Source organism: Dermacentor variabilis, unplaced genomic scaffold (genome assembly GCF_050947875.1).
Source record: "Dermacentor variabilis isolate Ectoservices unplaced genomic scaffold, ASM5094787v1 scaffold_14, whole genome shotgun sequence".
Taxonomy (NCBI): Eukaryota; Metazoa; Arthropoda; class Arachnida; order Ixodida; family Ixodidae; genus Dermacentor; species Dermacentor variabilis.
In genome coordinates, this window is record NW_027460302.1 from 15097862 (window position 1) to 15119716 (window position 21855).

Sequence of the window (21855 nt, forward strand, 5' to 3'; positions counted from 1 at the left end):
TTCATGCCGCCGTGCACTCGAAAATACCGGTAAAAATTTTAAATCCAGACCAGACATCACGTGAAAGATCGATGATGCTGAACGCTATTTGCGTTTATAATGACGAAGAAACAATACACTTACTAACAAAGAGAACAATGTCTAATTAGCAATGATAATTTTGCCCTGTTTTTTATGTAACAAAAATGCTTCGGTAATTGTAAGAGAAAGTTTGTAAGATAAAATTGCGCTTATTACGATGCCTCTATCGGGAAGTGTTAGAACTAACGTAAGCATCCCGAAGTGATGCTACTACGCTGGATTTGTTAGCGGTGGTGCGCGGTCGATTTTTTCGCCCTCTATGGCCATTTGTTGAACTTCAGAGTGTGCTACCCCTGGCGCGATTCCTAGGTGCAGCGTCTGATGCGGGACGCCTCTGACGTAATCGCTGCGCCGTAGCGCGTCTGATGGGAAAGCGTCCCCTGCGATGTGCGCCGAGCTGCTTCCGAGGACTCATACGTCTGCGTGGTGCTCCCAAGCGAGATAGATGATCCCATCGAAGCGGCAACCCCATGATCGCGTCCACCTTCATGGCGCGTCGCGGCCCGGCTGTCCATGCCGATGACGACGTTTGGCTCGCGTAGATCGTTTCTCCCTCCGGTTGGTTCGTTCCGCTTATCCATATTAGTAATGATATTGCCGGCTTTGTCTCTTAACGCAAACATCTGATTCTTACCAATTCCTAATTTCTTCTTCACTGCTTTTAGGCTTCCTCCATTCCTGAGAGCATGTTCAATTCTATCCATATTATACTTCCTTATGTCAGCTGTCTTACGCTTGTTGATTAACTTGGAAAGTTCTGCCAGTTCTATTCTATCTTTAGGGTTAGAGGCTCTCATACATTGGCGTTTCTTGATCAAATCTTTCGTCTCCTGCGATAGCTTACTGGTATCCTGTCTAAGGGAGTTACCACCGACTTCTATTGTACACTCCTTAATGATGCCCACAAGATTGTCGTTCATTGCTTCAACGCTAAGGTCCTCTTCCTGAGTTAAAGCCGAATACCTGTTCTGTAGCTTGATCTGGAATTCCTCTATTTTTCCTCTTACCGCTAACTCATTGATCGGCTTCTTATGTACCAGTTTCTTCCGTTCCCTCCTCGGATCTAGGCTAATTCGAGTTCTTACCATCCTATGGTCACTGCAGCGCACCTTGCTGAGCACGTCCGCATCTTGTATGATGCCAGGGTTAGCGCAGAGTATGAAGTTTATTTCATTTCTAGTCTTGCCGTTCGGGCTCCTCCACGTCCACTTTCGGCTATCCCGCTTGCGGAAGAAGGTATTCATTATCCGCATACCATTCTGTTCCGCAAACTCTACTAGTAACTCTCCCCTGCTATTCCTAGTGCCTATGCCATATTCCCCCACTGCTTTGTCTCCAGCCTGCTTCTTGTCTACCTTGGCATTGAAGTCGCCCATCAATATAGTGTATTTTGTTTTGAAGCCGATTCCATGCCTTCGTAGAGGCTTTCGACTTCCTGATCATCATGACTGGATGTAGGGGCATAGACCTGTACAACCTTCATTTTGTACCTCTTATTAAGTTTCACAACAAGACCTGCCACCCTTTCGTTAATACTATAGAATTCCTGTATGTTACCAGCTATATTTCTATTAACCAGGAATCCGACTCCTAGTTCTCGTCTCTCCGCTAAGCCCCGGTAGCGCAGGACGTGCCCGCCTTTTAGCACTGTATACGCTTCTTTTGGCCTCCTAAACTTAGCCCTATAATATCCCATTTACTGCCCTCTAATTCCTCCAATAGCACTGCTAGACTCGCCTCACTAGATAACGTTCTAGCGTTAAACGTTGCCAGGTTCATATTCCAAGGGAAGCCTGTCGGTATCGCCCGATGTTCAATTAAATCTTTCTGTCAAACCGTTCGTTTGAGGATGGTAGGTAGTGGTAGTTCGGTGAACAATGCGGCATTGCTTCAGAACTTCCTCCACAACGTCCGACAAAAAGACACGTCCTCGGTCGCTAAGCAGCTCACGTGGTGCACCATGCCATAGAATGATGTGTTCTAAAATGAAGGAGGCAACGTCACTTGCCGGTGCAGATGTCAACGTCGAAGTCTGCGTATCGCGTGAGACGGTCGATGGCAACATTATCCAGCAGTTGCCAGCAGGAGTGATGGGAGAGGTTCGTACAAGTCGATGCCGACGCGGTCAAAAGGGCATGCAGGACAAGGCAACGGCTGTACAGGAGCGGATGAATGGCAGGAGGCTTCTTACGGCGCTGTCAAGCGAGACAAGAACGGATGTAATGGTGACCGAAGCAGTACATTCCGCGCCAATAGTAGCGGAGGCTAAGGCGGGTGTAAGGTTGTAAGGCATGTGCGCACTGCCGGTCAGCATGGAAGGCGGCACATATGTCAGAGCGCAGATCCTACGAAACACGCAAGCAGCAATTTGATGTCTAAAAGATGTCTTGAACGGCTCATTCAAAAGGCAAGTAGTTGTCTTGATGATTTTCTAGCCATGGACGTCTAGAAGTACTTCAGTAAGCCCTGCTAACGTTACGCTAAAAGTTGGCTAATGGACAGCTTGACAAGAACTGAAGACTTCTTTTAGACATACTCTCAAATTCTTTGCGGCAGCTGTTACAGTAACATGGGGTTGCCCACAGTTAAAATTTATTTTAAATGAGGCACGGACATTATAAAAGAAGTTTATATTGTCGGATAGAGTGATGCACAGGTAGTTTTTCCAGATGTGAACCATCGGAATAGTGTAGTACAGCCCCATTGGTCAATTAGTGCTTTTTATTTAGAGCAATCAATTGAATGCCGCCTGTCAGAGTTACTTTGCAAGTAAAACAAGATCTGTATTGTATGCTGATATCATACCAATGTTCGCTGATTCACCTAAACAAGAACATCTCTGCATGAAACAATGTCATTATTGACAAAAATTCGCCCTGCTGGGTCTCCACAAAATTGAAATAGTTTCTAGAAGGGAAACATTTTCTCAATGATGCTGCAGTTCAGGTAAAAATTACATCCTGGTTTCAGCTATAGAGGGCACAATAGCCTGACACCAGTATACGAAACAGAATGTTGTGCTGCAGTGAATTGTTAAGAAATAAACGATCGTACACATCTGGAAAAGCACTCTGCGAACCATTCTAACTGGCAATATAAATATATTTTTTCTGATTTCCATGCTTCATTTAAAAATAAATTGTGACTTACAATGTGGGTGCCCCTTGTAAGGTAACGCCACATGCTTGCACAGCATCACGCAGAAATAATGGCCAGTTCTTCGGCATACCATCAATTAGTGAATTTTTTGCATGTTGCATGTTACCGGAACTGAAAGATAAATCATAATATGCTGGGTTTTTTTTTTCATACACTGTACGATGAGTTTGTCATGCATAAAAATGATCACCATGTCACACAGTCATACTTTATTACCTAATAAATTGGAAAGGATGTAGAAAGTACAATTAACAAGAGTGACAAATAGCAGCAAACGTGATACTAGATAAATCTTGAAGATGACCGCAGCCGCTGCCAGAGCAGGCCAGCCTTCGTAGGAGAGCACCGGCTCCCCACAAAAGCTTGCTGTCACAGGCCATGCGTGAAAGTTCTTGTAGACATAGGCAAGCAGTACCTGCACAGAAGAGAGAAAAGAGGCGAGGGAGGAAATGGGAATACTGAAATTGGAACTTCAATTAGCAATATGTGCTGAGTAAGAAGTTTGGCTCACATTAAAAATAAATTTAAGCACTCCTTTCTCCTAAATTACGGGTATCTTAAGGCATGTATGTGATGATGTTTCAAATGACTATTTTATTTTCTCATATCATAAGAAGCCAACAAACATTGACACCAAGGACAACATAGGGGAAATTACTTGTGCTTAATAAATGAAATAAAGAAACGAAGAATTAATGGAAAATAAAGTGGATGAAAAAACAACTTGCCGCAGGTGGGAACCGAACCCACAACCTTCGCATTTCGCATGCGATGCTCTACCAATTGAGCTACCGCCGCCAAGGTCTGTGTGTGGTGGCGCTGGCTAACACTCCCAGGGTTCTACTAGGACACATAAATACCCAAGAAAGTGGATGGGAAAACAGCGCCGCGGTAGCTCAATTGGTAGAGCATCGCACGCGAAATGCGAAGGTTGTGGGTTCGGTTCCCACCTGCGGCAAGTTGTTTTTTCATCCACTTTATTTTCCATTAATTCTTCGTTTCTTTATTTCATTTATTAAGCACAAGTAATTTCCCCTATGTTGTCCTTGGTGTCAATGTTTGTTGGCTTCTTATGATATGACTAATAAAATCGGGACCCTCGGTTAACCCCCTTTCTTCTCGTTTAGTTTATTTTCTGGCATATAGCCATTAAGTTGCACAGCAGAGTCAAAGTCAGCCTTGAAATTAATATATGGTGTTTTGTAGCTAACTTGTCAAACAAGTCTGAGAAGCTTCCTGCAAAATATAATCAGTTTAAAACAGTAATCCACTCCGCAGGTAAATGATGTACTAACTTAAGTAAAAAGTTAAACAGCATTTCATATTGTTAAATTAAAAGCAAGTTTGGCATTTTGCACTACCTAGCTGTTGCATTTTTTTTTCAAACTAAGACATGACACAGTACAGAGTAAGCGGGTAGCATGTAAAGGAGGACTGGTGATAAAGTAGTGCTCCAAAGCAGCACTCCTAGATGGATCAATCACTTTTGTTGATATTGCTACGGAACAGCCGCCACAGTGAGGCTGCACTGAGAGGAAGAAGACGACATGGGCCCGCTTGATATAGCGTCGCAATTTTGGCCTTCCGTTAGCTTCCCTTCCCTGTAAATAAATTGTATATAGTATTGGGCTCCAGCTACAAGTAACATTAATTTGGTGGAGATGGATGTTCCCCGTACCCGTCATGGAGCTTCGCAGCAGTCGCAACGGCAACAGTGCAACTTCGGCTCCTGCTGGCGGCACTTCATCTATGCAGCCGTCTCCGCCTGCAGCCCCGACCTACGTCACCGTTTCCCCCCTCGAGATCCTGGTGTTTTCAACAGGGTCGGCAGTCCTGATGTTGACGACTGGCTCCGCTTATACGAACGTGTCAGCACCAGTCACAGGTGGGATCCGACTATTATGCTTGCGAACGTTCTTTTCTACGTCGACGGAGCTCCACTTGCATGGTTCCAGACTCACGAAGAGGAGATCTCGAGCTTGGATCTCTTCAAAGAGAAGCTCCGCGACCTTTTTGGCAATCCGTTCGGTCGCCAAGTCAATGCCAAGAAAACCCTTGCCACACGTGTACAGACGTCGACCGAGTCCTACGTGTCCTACATTCTCGACGTCTTGGCCCTTTGTGCCAAGGCTTACCTGACCATGTCTGAGGACGATAAGGTTAACCACGTCTTCAAAGGCATTGCTGACGACGCCTTCAATTTACTGGTGTTTACGAACGTCACCAGCACCGATGCGATCCTCAAGGAGTGCCGCCGTCTTGAGCATGCTAAAAGGCGCCGGGTATCCCAGCACATCACGCGACTTCCCAACACAGCTGCTACGTCATCCTGTGACGACCTCTTCCACCAGCCGCCGCGATAAACTTGAACCGCATCATTCGTCGTGAGGTCGAAGCGGCACAAACGGCGGCCCCTTCATTCCCGTCACCTGATCATTCTCCGGTGACAATCTCCTTGATCCACGTCATCGTCCGTCAAGAGTTGTCCAACGTCGGCCTGCAATCCATTCGTTCCATACGCTCGGAAGCTCTTTCTCCCCGCACGTCCCCAACGCGCTCTTCTTACTCCTCTTACGGACAGCGCAACCCCTCCGAATGGCGAACAGTGGACGACAGGCCGATCTGTTTTAATTGCCGACACATTGGACATGTCCTCGCCACTGCCGCAGCCGCTGGACTTCTCCGATGCGCTATTCTCCTGATTACCACCCTCGCCCCTCTAGCGCGTCCTTTTCCTTCGCCCCTTCTATGCCCGCTCCATCATCTGACCCTGCGACAGCTCTGACACGACCCCGCTACTCCCGCTCGCCTTTTCCCTCCCGTCGTCAACCTCGTTCGCCCCTGTCACGCCGTGCTCCTTCTCCGACCTACTCGCCGCACCCCCGACCGGAAAACTAGACAGTGCAGCTTCTGGAGGTCAAGCTGCAAAGACGACATTGGCACGAAATCCTCGCTTCACCTTACCCACCAACAAGAATCTTTTGGACGTTCTCATCGACAATGTTCCTGTGTGCGCGTTGATTGACATTGGGGCGCATGTGTCCATTATGAGTGCTGCTCTTCGCCGTCGGCTCAAGAAAGTTCTGACGCCCGCCCCGAACCGATTTGTACAAGTCGCCGACGGAGGGACTGTCGCCAATTTTGGCATGTGCTCTGCCGGACTCACCAATGCTGAGAGACAAACTGTCGTTCTCTTCACCGTCATCGAGCATTGCCCTCACGACCTCATTCTCGGTCTGGATTTCCTTGCAAATCGTTCGGCCCTCATTGATGGTTCAGCCGGCTCACTTCGCCTTGACTTGCCTCTTCTTGCCGACCTTGTGGACCCGTCTCCAAGCCGTTTGAGCTGCATGGATTTTATTCGCCTACCGCCTCAATCTGTGACACACGTCGACTTGTTGTCCTCACGAGCTGTGCCTGACGGTAATTACGTGGTCGCACCGATTCCGGCAGTTATACTTACACATGGTGTTACCGTGCCGCACACTGTGCTGACAACAACTGGCAACCGCACCTGCCTTCACCTTGTCACTTTCGCGCTAACCGCACAAGTTCTGCCTTAGGGATTTCATTGGCTATAATTAGCGCTTTGCAGGATGATGAGAACGAGCCATTCACAGTGGAAGATCGTCACAGCTCAGCCCATACCATGACGTCATCGCACGGTACTGACGTCGACATTGAGAAGATGGTTTCCTCAGACCTTACACCTGCTCAAGCTGCAGCCCTTTGCCGCGTTTTTGAAGGCTATCGCGACATTTTTGACTTTGACAATCGACCCTTAGGTCAAACGTCCGTCGTGACCCATCGCATAAACACTGGCGATGCGAACCCTATTCACCGTCGTCCATATCGTGTTTCTGCGTCAGAACGAGCTGTTATCCAACAGGAAGTCAAAAAGATGCTTGCCAAGGACATTATCGAGCCTTCCTGTAGTCCCTGGGCTTCTCCCGTCGTACTTGTCAAAAAGAAGGATGGAACGTGGCGTTTTTGTGTAGATTATCGCCACCTGAACAAAATCACAAAAAAGGACGTGTACCCTTTGCCACGTATTGATGACGCTCTAGACTGCCTGTACGGTGCCACTTATTTTTCTTCTATCGACTTACGGTCCGGCTACTGGCAGATATCCGTCGACGACATGGACAGAGAGAAGACTGCATTTGTTACACCTGACGGCCTTTATCAGTTCAAGGTGATGCCTTTCGGTTTCTGTAACGCGCCCGTCACCTTCGAACGAATGATGGACTCTTTGCTTCAGGGGTTCAAGTGGTCCACCTGTTTGTGCTATCTGGACGACCGTCATCGTTTATTCGCCCACATTTCACACACATCTAGACCACCTTTCAGCGATTCTTGACGTGTATCACCGCGCCGGTCTCCAGTTGAACTCGTTAAAATGTCACTTCGCTCACCGCCAAATCACCGTCCTCGGGCACCTCGTGGACGCCGGAGGCGTGCGACCTGATCCGGACGAAATTCGCGCCGTTACGAACTTTCCTGTTCCGAAGTCTACCAATGACTTTCGTAGTTTTGTAGGGCTGTGCTCATATTTCCGACCCTTTGTGAAGGATTTTGCGACTATCGCACGTCCCCTTACCGACCTCTTGAAGAAAGACGCCCCATTTTCTTGGAGACCTGACCATGCCGCATCTTTTTCGCAGCTCACTACTCTCCTTACCACGCCTCCGATTCTGGCCCACTTTGACCCGTCTGCCTCAACGGAAGTTCGAACTGATGCCAGTGGTCACGGCATAGGAGCAGTGTTAGCACAACGCCAGCGTGGACATGGCTGCGTTATAGCCTATGCCAGCCGACTTCTATCACCGGCTGAGCGCAATTATTCACTCACAGAGCGCGAGTGCCTCGCTCTTGTGCGAGCTGTTGCGAAGTTTCGTCCATACTTGTAAGGACGCCCCTTCTGTGTCATCACTGATCACCACGCGCTCTGCTGGCTATCCTCACTCAAAGACCCCACGGGACGACTCGCTCGCTGGGCGTTAAGCCTGCAAGAATATACCTTCTCCGTGGTATATAAGACGGGACGCTTGCACCAGGATGCCGATTGTTTGTCCTGCAACCCCGTCGACGAACCGGCTGATGCGGACGCCATCGCTTGCGTTTTCTCTGTCTCCCAGTTGCTTGAAATCGGCAACGAGCAGCGCCGCGATCCTTCATTACGAGCCCTCATCGACCATCTGGAGTCAACGCCTGGCGACGCCTCTCCCCGGATGTTTTTCCTTAAGGAGGGGACATTATACCGCCGCAATCTCGATCCACACGGCCTTGACCTTCTGCTCGTAATTCCATCACACCTGCGTTCGACTGTCCTCCAACAACTTCACGACGCTCCCTTGGCTGGACACTTGGGCGTCTCGCGCACATACGACCGTGTACGCCATCGATTCTTTCGGCCGGATCTCGCCCGCTCCGTGCGGCGCTACGTTGCCGCTTGTGAGCCCTGTCAGCCCCGGAAGAAGCCCTCCACACCTCCAGCTGGATGTCTCCAGCCGATCGACATCTCACCAGAACCCTTTTTCCGTGTTGGACTAGACCTTCTTGGACAGTTTCCTCTCTCGGGCTCCGGAAATAAATGGGTCGCCGTCGCTACTGATTATGCGACGCGGTACGCAATCACCAGAGCCCTTCCGACAAGTTGTGCTACTGACGTTGCTGACTTTCTGCTCTATGACATCATTTTAGTGCATGGTGCTCCGCTCCAATTACTCACTGACCGTGGCCGCAGCTTTCTGTCGGCAGTCGTGGACGACATCCTCCACTCCTGCTCGACAACGCACAAGTTCAGCACGTCCTACCACCCACAGACCAACGGCCTCACGGAGCGCCTCAACCGGAGCATCACCGACACGCTTTCAAAGTACGTTGCGACCGACCATCACGACTGGCATCTTCACTTACCATATGTGACGTTCGCGTATAATTCATCGCGTCACGACACCGTCGGCTATTCACCTATCTGTCTATATATCTGTCTATATTCACCTATATAGCCGAGAATCGCGTTGCCCTTGGACACTTTGTTGCCTTCGGCCGCACGTTCAACCACTGAATACACCCGGGACGCGATCGCACACGCGGACCACGCGCGCCAGCTCGCCCGCACCCGTCTCGAGGCCTCACCGGAGGATCAGAGACGCTTCTATGATTGCCACCATCGCGACGTGCACTTTACTCCGGGTTCTCTGGTGCTTCTCTGGTCACCCATTCGACGTGTGGGCCTTTCAGAAAAGCTGCTGTCGCGCTACACTGGCCCATACCGCGTGGTGCAACAAGTGACCGATGTCACGTATGAAGTCATCCCCGCCGACCTGTCAGCGTCATCACCGGCTGCAAGTGACATCGTTCACGTGGCGAGACTCAAACGATACCAGGCACCTTTCACCGCGGATGTGTAGATTAAGCACCGGGGTGGTGCTTCTACCGCCGGGGGTGATGCTACGGAACAGCCGCCGTGAGGCTGCACTGAGGAGGAAGACGACGTGGGCCCCCTTGATATAGCGTCGCCATTTTGGCCTTCCGTTAGCTTCCCTTCCCTGTAAATAAATTGTATATAGTATTGGGCCACAGCTACACGTAACAATATATTTTCATGTGACAGAATACCTTAGTAACTTGCGATTCGCTGATGATATTGCCTTGCTTAGTAACTCAGGGGACCAATTGCAATGCACGCTCACTGACTGACCTGGAGGCAAAGCAGAAGAGTGGGTCTAAAAATTAATCTGCAGAAAACTAAAGTAATGTTAAACAGTCTCGGAAGAGAATAGCAATTTACAATAGGTAGCGAGGCACTGGAAGTGGTAATGGAATACATCTACTTAGGCCAGGTAGTGACGGCGGATCAGGATCATGAGACGGAAATAATCAGAAGAATAAGAACGGGCTGGGGTGCGTTTGGCAGGCATTCTCAGATTATGAACAGCAGGTTGCCATTAACCCTCAAGAGAAAAGTGTATAATAGCTGTGTCTTACCAGTACTCACCTACGGGGCAGAAACTTGGAGGCTTACGAAAAGCGTTCTACTTAAATTGAGGACGACGAAACGAGCTATGGAAAGAAGAATGACGGGTGTAACGTTAACGGATAAGAAACGAGCTGATTGGGTGAGGGAACAAACGCGAGTTAATGACATTTTAGTTGAAATCAAGAAAAAGAAATAAGGCATGGGCAGGACATGTAACGAGGAGGGAAGATAACCGATGGTCATTAAGGGTTACGGAATGGATTCCAAGGGAAGGGAAGCGTAGCAGGGGGCGGCAGAAAGTTAGGTGGGCGGATGAGATTAAGAAGTTTCCAGGGACGGCATGGCCACAATTAGTACATGACCGGGGTTGTTGGAGAAGTATGGAAGTGGTCTTTGCCCTACAGTGGGCGTAACCAGGCTGATGATGATGATGATGATGATTTTCATGTGACCCTAATTGGCGTAGGGCGATACCTCACACGAATGCTGCATCATACCAATTTGAAAGTATCTAAAGAGGTGATCAAACGATAACATTGCCCACTTTCTTAGAAGAGCTAACATTCTGTTTGCGTGAGAAAGTGCAAAGTGATTTGTATAGGTAGCAAATTCATCAGTGCATCTATAGCCTGAGGTAATTCTGAGTATCTACGTTGACTCGCAATTGAGAAGCCACTGCACACAAAAAGGTGTATTCAAGTAATGGTACACGCTGAATAATTGCCCGCCTAGTGAAAAGTCAAATGTGGCAGGCTACCGGGCAAGGGCAAATAAATTGCTAAATTCTGATAACACCTCCAATATTATTATTGAAATTGGTGACAAAAACAGCACAGGTAAAATTATAGTTATGACAAAATTTTAAAAGCGCCTCTGCAAATGGGTGGAACCCTCAGCATCATGCCTGTTCTACACGCACATAAGTTGCATCACAATCTCTATCTCAGATGCAGGCACCTCCACACAGCACTGTGTGATCTCCTCACAATAAGGTTAAAAAACAGTCTGGCACAAGCTACCTGATGTGATTCATTTTGCAAGCGCCAGCCACAGTGGTAGAGCGAAATTGAAGTTCGTCCTTGTATGGAAGCCTCGGCCCCTGTTTTATCAAATGTAGCGGCAAAGCATATCTTTTACAGCACACATAGATCTTAAATTAGACTGCTTGCTGATGCTGTACAGTAAATTGCTGTAAAGAAACTAAATCACACAGAAAATATTTAGAATACAGAACTAATCGCATGCTGGCTTGAATACATTTGTGCATTAGGGAAGCAAGGTGTAATGTACACTGTTGTAGCAAATTTTTACTCATGTATGGAATACCCATATGACATATTTTAAGAAGAACAGCGCGTATTCTGACAGGGACAAGGAGGGAGAGACGACACGGACAAGAGCTGACTTGCAACTGAAGTTTATTGCTTGGAACGAGGAATATGTAACAGTTCGAAACGACAAGGAAACCAAAAAAAAAAAGAAGCATTCACAGCTTCACAGTCACCCCTACATTCCGCACTGAACAAAGGAGATAACTCTAATCATCATATCCATCCCGCTAAATGTACCAGTTCTTTTGAAGAAATCGATAAGGAGGGGTCACTGACGCGTGCACCTTTTGACCAGGCGATGTGCGCTGCTTCGATGATTTCACGCGTTAGTTGGTTACTATGTTTACTTAAAAACTGTGTTCGAGGGAAGTCAGAGTGACAAGCCTTGCCACCCTGACTTCGCTCGAACACAGGTTTTAAGTAAACATAGTAACCAACTAATGCGTGAAATCATCGAAGCAGCGCACATCGCCTGTGGTCAAAAGACGCATGCATCAGTAGCCCCTCCTTATCGATTTCGTCCAAAGAGCTGGCATTTTTAGCAGGCGCATGATGATTGCAGTTATCTCCTTTCTTCAGTGCGGCATGTAGGAGTGACTACGAATCTATGAACGTTTCTTGGTTTTCTTATCGTTTGGAGCCAAGAACGCTACAAGCTGCATAGTCACTGACACACGCGCGCACGCAGCGCTGTAACCCATGCAAGAACAATAGGACACAAAATAGGGCGAGTTCAGTCTGGTTCAGGATTACAGCCAGCGCGTCGTCTTCGAATGCACTCCATTCGGTTGGTTCGTGCTACGTTAACCACAAAAACTAACAAGCAGGGCACAAGCAGGACTGGTGTTGCGGAAGTCGTGGAGCGTGGTAGTGCTGAACTACTGAACAAGCAGAACCCTCGTATAAAAGTAATGATGACGAAAACCTGCAGGGCAAAAGAGCCCATCCATCAAGAATTGCGGCGGGTAACACCTAAAAATATTCACATTGTTGACGAAAAATCAAGTGCAATATATTTCACTTACCGGAAAAAGTGTTACCCGAACGTGTGATGTACAAAGACGCACCGAGACACGAAGGCGGCAAACGCAGATCCCGCCATTGTGGTAGTAAGCCGTCGGCGAAAACACGCAATATAGCCGATGTCAAAAAGCACTGATGCAAAACACAGCAAACAGCATCAGCACGGCTAAATGACTCCAGTTAATTAGAATGACGGACAACTTGCATAACGAACCCACGACCGAGACATTGCGGGCGGCAGTGGCCGTTTTTTTCAAACTTCCTGCCTCCCAGTGTTTCCAGCACGGAATAAGATGTCTGACAAATTTGGAGCGTGCACTGCCGCCGAAGTGATCGTAGCGCGGTGCCTCTGTGACACCCCTGTGCAACACCGGCGTTTCGCTCCTGCTGCTGTCAGGGCTTGCTGAGCTAGCATAGAAGAATTGTTTCCAGATGTCGTGTGCGCGCCCCTTATGGAAAACAGTAACACCTCCTTAATTGTTGAAGTTCTGGTGTGAAAATATTTAACATTAAAGCCAACTTATTATGTCGCTTCCAACGAGTTTGATTTGTCTGTGGCGTCTTTTATCGCTAACACTGAGGCCGACAGTAACCGCACTTTTAGCACGTTGTTCGGCATTTTATGACTTTTAGACAAAAAGATCTAAAAAAGTTATTGAGTTAGACGCTCTGAATGTGTTTACCAATATAGACTCTAGTGACACCAGTAGTGGGTTTTGCCGCAGTTAGAATATATACTAGCATATTCCAAGTGCTGAGGTGATGTTTAGGAGAAATTCTATTTTCAGTCTTATCACAGACCAAGACGTCTATAGACGTTTGTAGCCGTTTCAAGACGTTTTTAAGAGGTTCTATGTTTCGTGGGCCAAGAGCCACTTGCGTCGTTCAGGAAAATAGTTGCTACGGTATAGCGAACCGTCGCGAAGAATTAAGTGGGGCGCTTGACAGCGTATTTCCCGCGAGACAGGACGCAGCGTGGGTTGAACCAACAAGTCCATAAGGCAAGCAAGCCAGGAGGCCTTCCTTTGCTCCTGAAGCATGTTGGTGATGGCTACGGAGGACACGTCATAGGGGGACACAGACAGGGTTACAACACTAGGTGGGAGAGGTCAGCGAGACACAGCGTTCGCATCAGAATGTTTGCGTCCCTATCGGTAAACGACGCGAATTTCGTACCCCTGCAGCGGTAATGCCCAACGGGCGAGTCGACCAGACGGATCTTTCGAGGAAGAAAGCCAACATAATGCATGATAATCTGTAACCACGTCGAATGGGCGGCCGTAAAGTTAACGGCGAAACTTTCTTATGGCTCATATGATGGCTAGGCACTCTTTTTCCATAACCGAATAGTTGGCTTAGGCTTTAGTGAGCGCACGGCTGGCGTAAGCAAGGATGTGCTCGTCAAATCAAGGTTTACGCTGGGCAAGCATAGCCCCGAGGCCGACTCCGCTAGCGTCTGTGTGGATTTCAGTCGGGGCGAATGGGTGGAAATGTCACAGGATCAGAAGTGACGTAAGTAGGCGGCGCAGTGTGGCGAATGCATCTTCGCATCCTGGTGACCATGCCGAAATGTCGCGGCTGCTGCGGAGCAACTCGGTCAAAGGTGCCATGATGGAGGCAAAGTTACGAATGAAGCGACAAAAATAGGAACAAAGATCGAGGAAGCTGCGAAGTTCTTTCATTGTGGTCGGCTTAGGGAATTAGGAAACGGCACGCAGTCGTGTCCCCTGGCCAAGAGCCTGGCACTGACCAGTCACACCGAGGAGGACCGAGCTGCACGCGCCGAGGCCACGGAGATCCGGCTAAAATAGCGGGAGCCGCCGGGCAGGCGTGCCGAAAATCTGGCAGAAAACTTCAAACAGATATCGTCCAGCTAGAGCCACCCCATCACAGCAGTAGTGAACTGTGGCTGGCCGCCGACGCCTACCACGCCAACTACATAAGCTACTGCCTACTAGAGCTGATGACGACCGGCCATGCCGTGAGATGGCACGATGGGACTAAAGCCTCTCAATCAGCTTTGGACGGGTAGTAGTGACATGGAGGCGCTTTGAATGGAACGAGCTGACTTGACCACGGCCACGGTGCAAGAAATATTTAGGATTGGAAACTCCGCTGTTTGCGGCGACCAGTAAAGGTCACAAGCCCGCGGATATGTTTTCATGCTGGCGGCACCTGGCGGCATGGGAAGAAATTAATGCCGTTTCGGTTGCCAGGGCAACCGGTTGAGCGTGTTGCTGCCGTTCGGCCGCGAGCGCCTTACTTCTACCACGGAGTGGCCGGAGCCGCCGAGACGCCTGCCGGGCGCTGCTTTTTTTTTTTCCGCTGCCGCTTCTACGACGCGCCGCATGGTGCCGCCACTGTATACGGTACCGTCGGCGCATGCAACAATTGTGACTTTATCTGGTCGCCCGCGCTCGCTCGCGCTGACGGGAGTTTCACCTCCTATATGTCTTACTCCGTGACCACGGCAAGGCTAGTGGATTGGATTGTCCTGGCATTGGTGAAATCCAAGGCGACTGTAGTACAGTGAACCCAGTTAACCGGACCAACCAGACGGTCTGTACAGCTATTGTGACGAAACTCTGTTATGCTCTTTCTTTCCTTAATTTCTATGTCTTACTTTCTTTCCGTTATTACTTTTTAAGTCGCATGTGGCATCGACAAACGACTGCCTTGAGTCAAAAGTGATCAGGGCCACCCACTCATTCACCGATCAACCGAAAAAAAAAGAAAACTGCCGCAGTGGCGGTACAGAAGCCCAGCCCAAGATGGGCGAGTTGTGAAAACCACTGCTCCTCTCAACAACTGCAGCAGTACGAGTCCCAGTGTTGCCAGGTTTGGCTATATATAGCCAAATTTGGCTACAGAAAAAAATTTTTGCCGTCGACTTGGGCGACTTGGCTACGTGGCTATATTTGGGCTACTGAAAATCTGTAATTTGCCTTTATTTGGGCTATAAGTGGTGCCTTAATCCTCTCTCCAGAGGTGACTCACATCGAGTAGAAACAAATCTCGAAGGCTATGTTTTAACTGGCTGAGCAGGCAGCGTGGCTGTGCGTGTGTGCGCAAAATTCCGCCCCGCCCTCAGTGCATCGTTCTCTGAGCCGATGGCTTTTATCCTTCACGCATTTAAATTTACATCGCGCTTTACCATGCTAACATTTACGCCAGCAACAAGTCTCATATTCGTCTTATCCCGACACCAGATCACCGGGCATCGGGATGAGCCTGGGAGTGGAGGGTGTTTCACAGTACACTGTACTAACATGGCTATGCCCTGAAACGGAGAGCAGTGGAGTCGGGCGATCGTGGCACCAGCATGAAAGAAGGGAAACGAAGGGAAACAAGAAGAAGTGGCAAACGATATCGGCACACATGCACGATAGCCCACTCTGATACACAAGGGACACAGGAAAAACCGAAGAAAAGCGGTTACTGCCAAGTAGGAGTGGCACGCCCTACTCGGCCCCTTGCAACACCATACAAATGGCACTCTCCTCCGCGGCAGCGGCGGTGCGTGCCGTGAGAGTGGGATGAAAAAAATAGAAGTTCTTCATCGTGCATATCGGTCGCCTCTAGCGTTTGTAGGTAAACATTATGGTTACATAAGCTGCAGTCGCCGGGAGGCGTGGGAAGCAGTCAGGGACCTTTGAATGCTATCGCGTTCCACTCTAAAAGGTGAGGATTAAACGGACTGAGAAGCAATTTTCATAGTACCTATATTTTAATGAAATGGAAAGCTTACCGGTGACAGTGTCTATCAAGAAGTGGTAACGCGGAACACGCCATGGAGCATTGCTTATGAGAATTTTTAATCTGCAGTGAGGATGTAGTCGTTCACTGAAAGCTTGCTGAAACCGGTGGTAGGTGAGCGTGGTAGTGATTATACGCCGGCATTAGTGGGAGACAAGTGCGGCCGCAAGTGTGACAAACTATTCTGTCTAGCAATTCCACGTTTCTGCGATTCGTGTTTTCCGAAGTGTTAGCATTTCTGCGGTAATATAGCTACGTCTTTTCATTTTTTCCTGTCGATCTGCTTTGGTAATTAACTCTTTCCCTACCATGGCGAAAATAGGTGTATTTTGTAGGTAACGCCAGATTTTTTTTGCCCAAGGAAATGCTGCACTAAATATTTTACGTAATACATCAACAAAAATAGAATGAATGCACTTTTCAAGCGTAAAGGTTTTATTAACGAGATGTATGTCATAAAAAAGACAAATTGCCATAATCAAGATTGCGGGATAAAATTGAACAAAGTTTGTAAAGACACGCTTGTGTCTACTAAGACAAATATCTACCAAAAATTATGAGATATAGAAAATGTGTTACCGTCTAGTGGGCACTATCTTCAAAAAAAATCGAAAGTTTTCATTGAACAGGTATCCCAGTACAAAATTCAACTGCAAGCAGGGCGTGCCGTGTTGCAGCCGCACATGGTCCGGGCTGTTTTGTATCGTCATGGCTATCAGAGTCCGACGAATAGGCAGCATCCTGAGACTCGCTGCTGCTCGATCCATCGATGAAATCAGCCGCAGACCCACGGGAATCGCGAAATCTGATCTTTCGAAGCACTCGCACCGGAGGCAGCCACCGGAGGCAGCACTCGGAGGTAGCCATTTTTGCTTTCTGCTTTGACGGCATGCGTCTATTTGTCGTACAAAAATCCCTCACATCACCTGATCCTAGGTGCCTAAGGACAGCATCGATTAGACATTTTTGAGAAGGCGCCATGCTGGCGCCGAGCGACGCCCTGGCGTGTTCGTCTTCGGCGTGATCGTTCTCTGGACCGCGCGTTGTTCAACATTGCTCATGTGATTGTACGTGCGTTGCTTGTGTGTTGGTTATAGGTTCTGTGTTACTTGGCGGAAAGCCGTGAGTATTAGCGGTGCGGCACTGCGGCTTTGGCCTCGGTGAGCTCTGGCAGTACAGAATCTGCGTAGTGTGACCCGTGCTTTCTTGAGAACCCGGCGGTGGTGACAATTGAAATATCGAAGTGGCCTAGCGCCTCGGCAGCGAAGTTCTGCGAACCCCGATGTGCCGTCGCCGTGTCCGACTTTGCTTAACGGACATCGAGGGATCTGCTGCTCGCTGGAAGTCATGTAAATGCAACTGCGTCGACCGCCCACTGTTACGCGCTGAATGTGTGTTTGGTGTGCTGTGCTTGAAACGAGTGGTGCAGCCGTGCAGCGGGGGTGGCGGTGGAGCAGAGTGGCTTAGGGGCTCCGTTTGCGCGTTCACAGACATGTGCTCCCGTCTTGGTCTCATTAGCGGCTATCGCGGGATTGTGGTGTGCTAGCTCCTTGCCTAGTATGAAGTGCACGACGCTAACACACAGCATGTTCACGTTTTTCCGAGCTATAAGTCATTTGCATGACGGCTGAGTTGAAAACGAGATATATGTCTGTGTTCTTCGCGTCTGTGTGTTGTAAATGACCTTCTGTTGTGCAAGTTCTGGGAGTCTTATTACGCAAGGAGTGCGAACGTAAACATAAACACATATGTGTGTCTGAAATTTTGAATTACTCATAATACCCTTTACGACTAATAAGTTGGCCCCACGGCCTGTGTGAATCAGATACCGTATGTTGCGACGTTCTTCCGTGTGGTAGACCGATGCTTGGTGCGCGTTTATTTCTGCACTGTTGTAAAAACCATTTGTTTCTTCACTCAATACAAATGTACGGCTTCTTCGCCGCAGTACATTTTAGTTACGTGGTGAAGCATACTAAAAGTGGGAGGGGGCCGCTATCGGCCAGCATAGTATGTCCACTTAGGCGACCAGAGAGACGGCGGGTGCGCGAGTGTATAATTAAACTCTTATTAAGTCCAGTGACACTGGCTCCTTTTCACTTTTGGTATGCTTCACCGCAGTACATTGCTTAGGCTTCACCGCGAAATATTAGTGTATTGCGAGGAAGATAATCGTAAAAAAATTACCGACGATTACGTTACTTCCTAATGCGAAATTTGAGCGCAGCAAATAAGCTGTTTCACCTTTTGGATAGATTGAGGCAAAGAAATCGAGCAACACATGTATGCGCTATCACAGAATTTTTTTTTATTTTTCACACGTATTCCTTTAACAAAGACTCCACTAACAGTTCTTGACAGTCATGAAGGAAGCTTTGTGGTCGGAGAAATAGACTGATATATGTTCGACTTGGTACACGAATGCTTGATTCTCAAAGACGAGATCTATACAAGTGCCTCGCGAGGTTGTCACAGCCGTGGGGGAAGCAGAGGCTAAGCGCCGCCGCCGAGAAGACCCTGCCGTTCGCGCCGCCGAAGCGGAGGCTCATTGCCGCCGTCGAGAGCAACCAGCAGTAAGCGAGGCTGAAGCAGAAGCTCATCGCCGCCGCCGAGAAGACCCTGCAGTTCGCACCGCCGAAGCGGAGGCTCATCGCCGCCGTCGAGAGCAACCAGCAGTAAGCGGAAGCGGAGGGGGGCGGCGTGTACACCCAGCGGCAAACGATGGGGGCAGAAGCGCGCGCAGCAAGCGGACAACACGATAAAGGGAGGAGGGAAGAGATAGCAGCGACTGACTGATGCCTTTGACTGATACTCTTTCTGCATGGCGGCGACGGTGTTCTATGCAGTCACGTTATCTTGACTCTCTAGCGGCGTCAGCGGCATCCAGCGGTATCAGTCGGTCGCTGCTAGCGCTGGGGGGATGAAAGGGGGGCGGAGCTGGTTACGAGGCCGACGCCGACGACGACGCCGACGACGACGCGAAACCCAGGAACGGACGCAAAAGAGCTGCGCTCTAAAAGCCTAATTATGCAACGTTTCTTTTGTAGCTTGCTACACCGCAATACAGGGGTGTAAATAAGCGTCGTGCAGTAAAGCATACTAAGAGTGGAAATAGCACATAGGTTTACACTGTGTTTACATAGGTTACACTGTGTGTGTTCGATTGTGACATAATTTGCAAGTGCATCTGTGCTCATGGTAAGCTTCATTGACAATTCTTCGTACATTACAAATTCATATTGCAGGTAAGCTTAGTAAAGCATATTCGCCATTATGGTACGTGTTATTCACCTTCAATGCAGGAGCACAATGCAGATTCTTGCCCCTGCTTTTTGCTGGACTGCACATGCTCTTTGAGAATTGATTCATTTAATTGATTCATTCTTTGATTAAGCGCGAGACCTAGCAATGGGTAGCCCAAATATAGATTTGAGAAAACCAAAACGAATTCAGCAGTAAGAAGCTAAAAGGTTGTTTTGGTGTAGACCAGTGGCCAAGTCCGGATATGAAAGAGGAGGTAGAAAAGCCGAGTCTTTCCACTTCAACACTGGGAGGCACAACTCCCACAAATAAATACGACTCTTACTTATTTGACTTTTTTAAGGAGATTACCTACTTGCATCGGCAAGTGTTCACTTCAACAAACACTGCATGAAGTAAGCTTCCTGCGCATATTTCACCAGCTACTGCATCATTGTTTCACAATATGAGTGAAACTGCGATTTTCTTTATGCCACAACTTGCCCAATTTTGCTTTTAAGTAGGGTGTTAGCAGTGCTATTAAGGCACTTCAATACTCATGAATTGTAGTAGAGAGAAAAAAATAAAAGTAAGAAAGCAGTGGCTTTTTGTGCGTAGACTATGTATACATCTGGTGCTCTTATGGTCATTTTTTCCCTATCCGCTAAACCATTCTAAACAGGAAAAGTTTATACACAATTAGTTTATGCACAGACCACAACTAAACCACAGGTATCGTTGGTAAGCAAAGTATATTTATTCGGTGACATTTTCTGCAGCCCTGCTATTCGGCTTTCCTTCTTTCCTTTTCAGCTGTGCAGGTTCATTAAGAAGTCATGAGACAGTTTGACAATTTTAATCGTTGAAAGACTCAGCGAAACTTTTTTCGGGGATTGTTTTTTCTTGGTTTCAGGCTCTGTACATTGCATTTTAAGGCGTGTTTTCTGTGTTTGTTGCTTTTTCATTATGGGTAGGGCATGTGAAAATTTTTTACACCATGTCAAGTATGTGGTGCCATAGACTGTTCTTAGATTTGCCCTTTCATCCTGTACAATATGATGTCGGTTTTTTGTGTCCAAGGCCATTTTACAGCGTTAGTATTTTCCTAAGTTTTGCCTCTGTCACCCAAGCTTGAAAGATTGCTACCCACTGCTGGTGGCATGACACATGTGATATTTCTTTTTCAATAAAAGGAAGTCTGTCACTTATCCCGTGCACTGGTTGTCTTTTGTCTCATTGAATTGCAATTTGTTGCCTATATTTGCTCTTTTGTTGCATTTCAGATTAGAAATGGCTATCATAATTGACATTTAACCATATTGGACACAATGTGGATGATATGTAATTGCAATATATGGCCACCATAAATATAATAGATGTTATAAATTCAAGAATAGTGCCTTTGCATGGTGGTGCAGCCATGAATTGTGGCTATAAGGTACCAGTGCAGCAGGTAGCACTGCTTGTCCAGAATATAGTTCCACTTTACTACTTTCAAACATCATTGTTTTTATCTGCATTTGTATAGCTCGAGTTTCTGTGAACAACACACATCTGGTGGAAGAGTGGCTTGCACCTGCAGTTGGGTCTAATGAATAGCCAAATTTCTGCCCGTTTTCATGTTGTTAGCATATTAGTAAAGGCAGTCGTTTTTATAGTAGCCTGTTTGTCCAGTGTAGAAGCCGCTGCAGGGTGTCATGATCTCATACACATCTTCAGCTTTGCAGGGGACACAGCATCTGGCACATAGTTTGTCAGAGGCTATCTATTCGGGGTAAGTTGAGTTTACTCACTAGCAAAGGGAGAACCAAGCTTGTTGGATATGAAGTAAACCGCCTGTATACTCAGTGGCCTTCTTCATTTCGTGTGACATATATGGTTATAGCGATCCTTGTTTTGAGCACTTCTTGTCCAGCAGCGGTCGTTTGCTTTTGAAACACTCAGGATAGCTTTCAGCAAGCTGGACAGGAATAACACTGAAAAACCAGCAGATGTTAATTGTCGCACTTATCATGCGAAGCTTCGCACAGTATGATGAGGGCATACTGGGGGCACGACATCGTTTTAGACATGGAGCATTCACCGATGCTTCTGTTCCAGGTGCACCTACTTCTGCTGGCCCTGCCGTTGTCTACCGCATCATGTACTACTCAGGAAGCAGTCAGCACGCCAGCAACTAACCGCTCCGTGGAATGCCCGCCATCGCCAAAGTTGGGATTCATTCCGGCCTGCTGCTGGCAACCAGGAATATCAAGACGACATGCCGGCACTATCAGCACG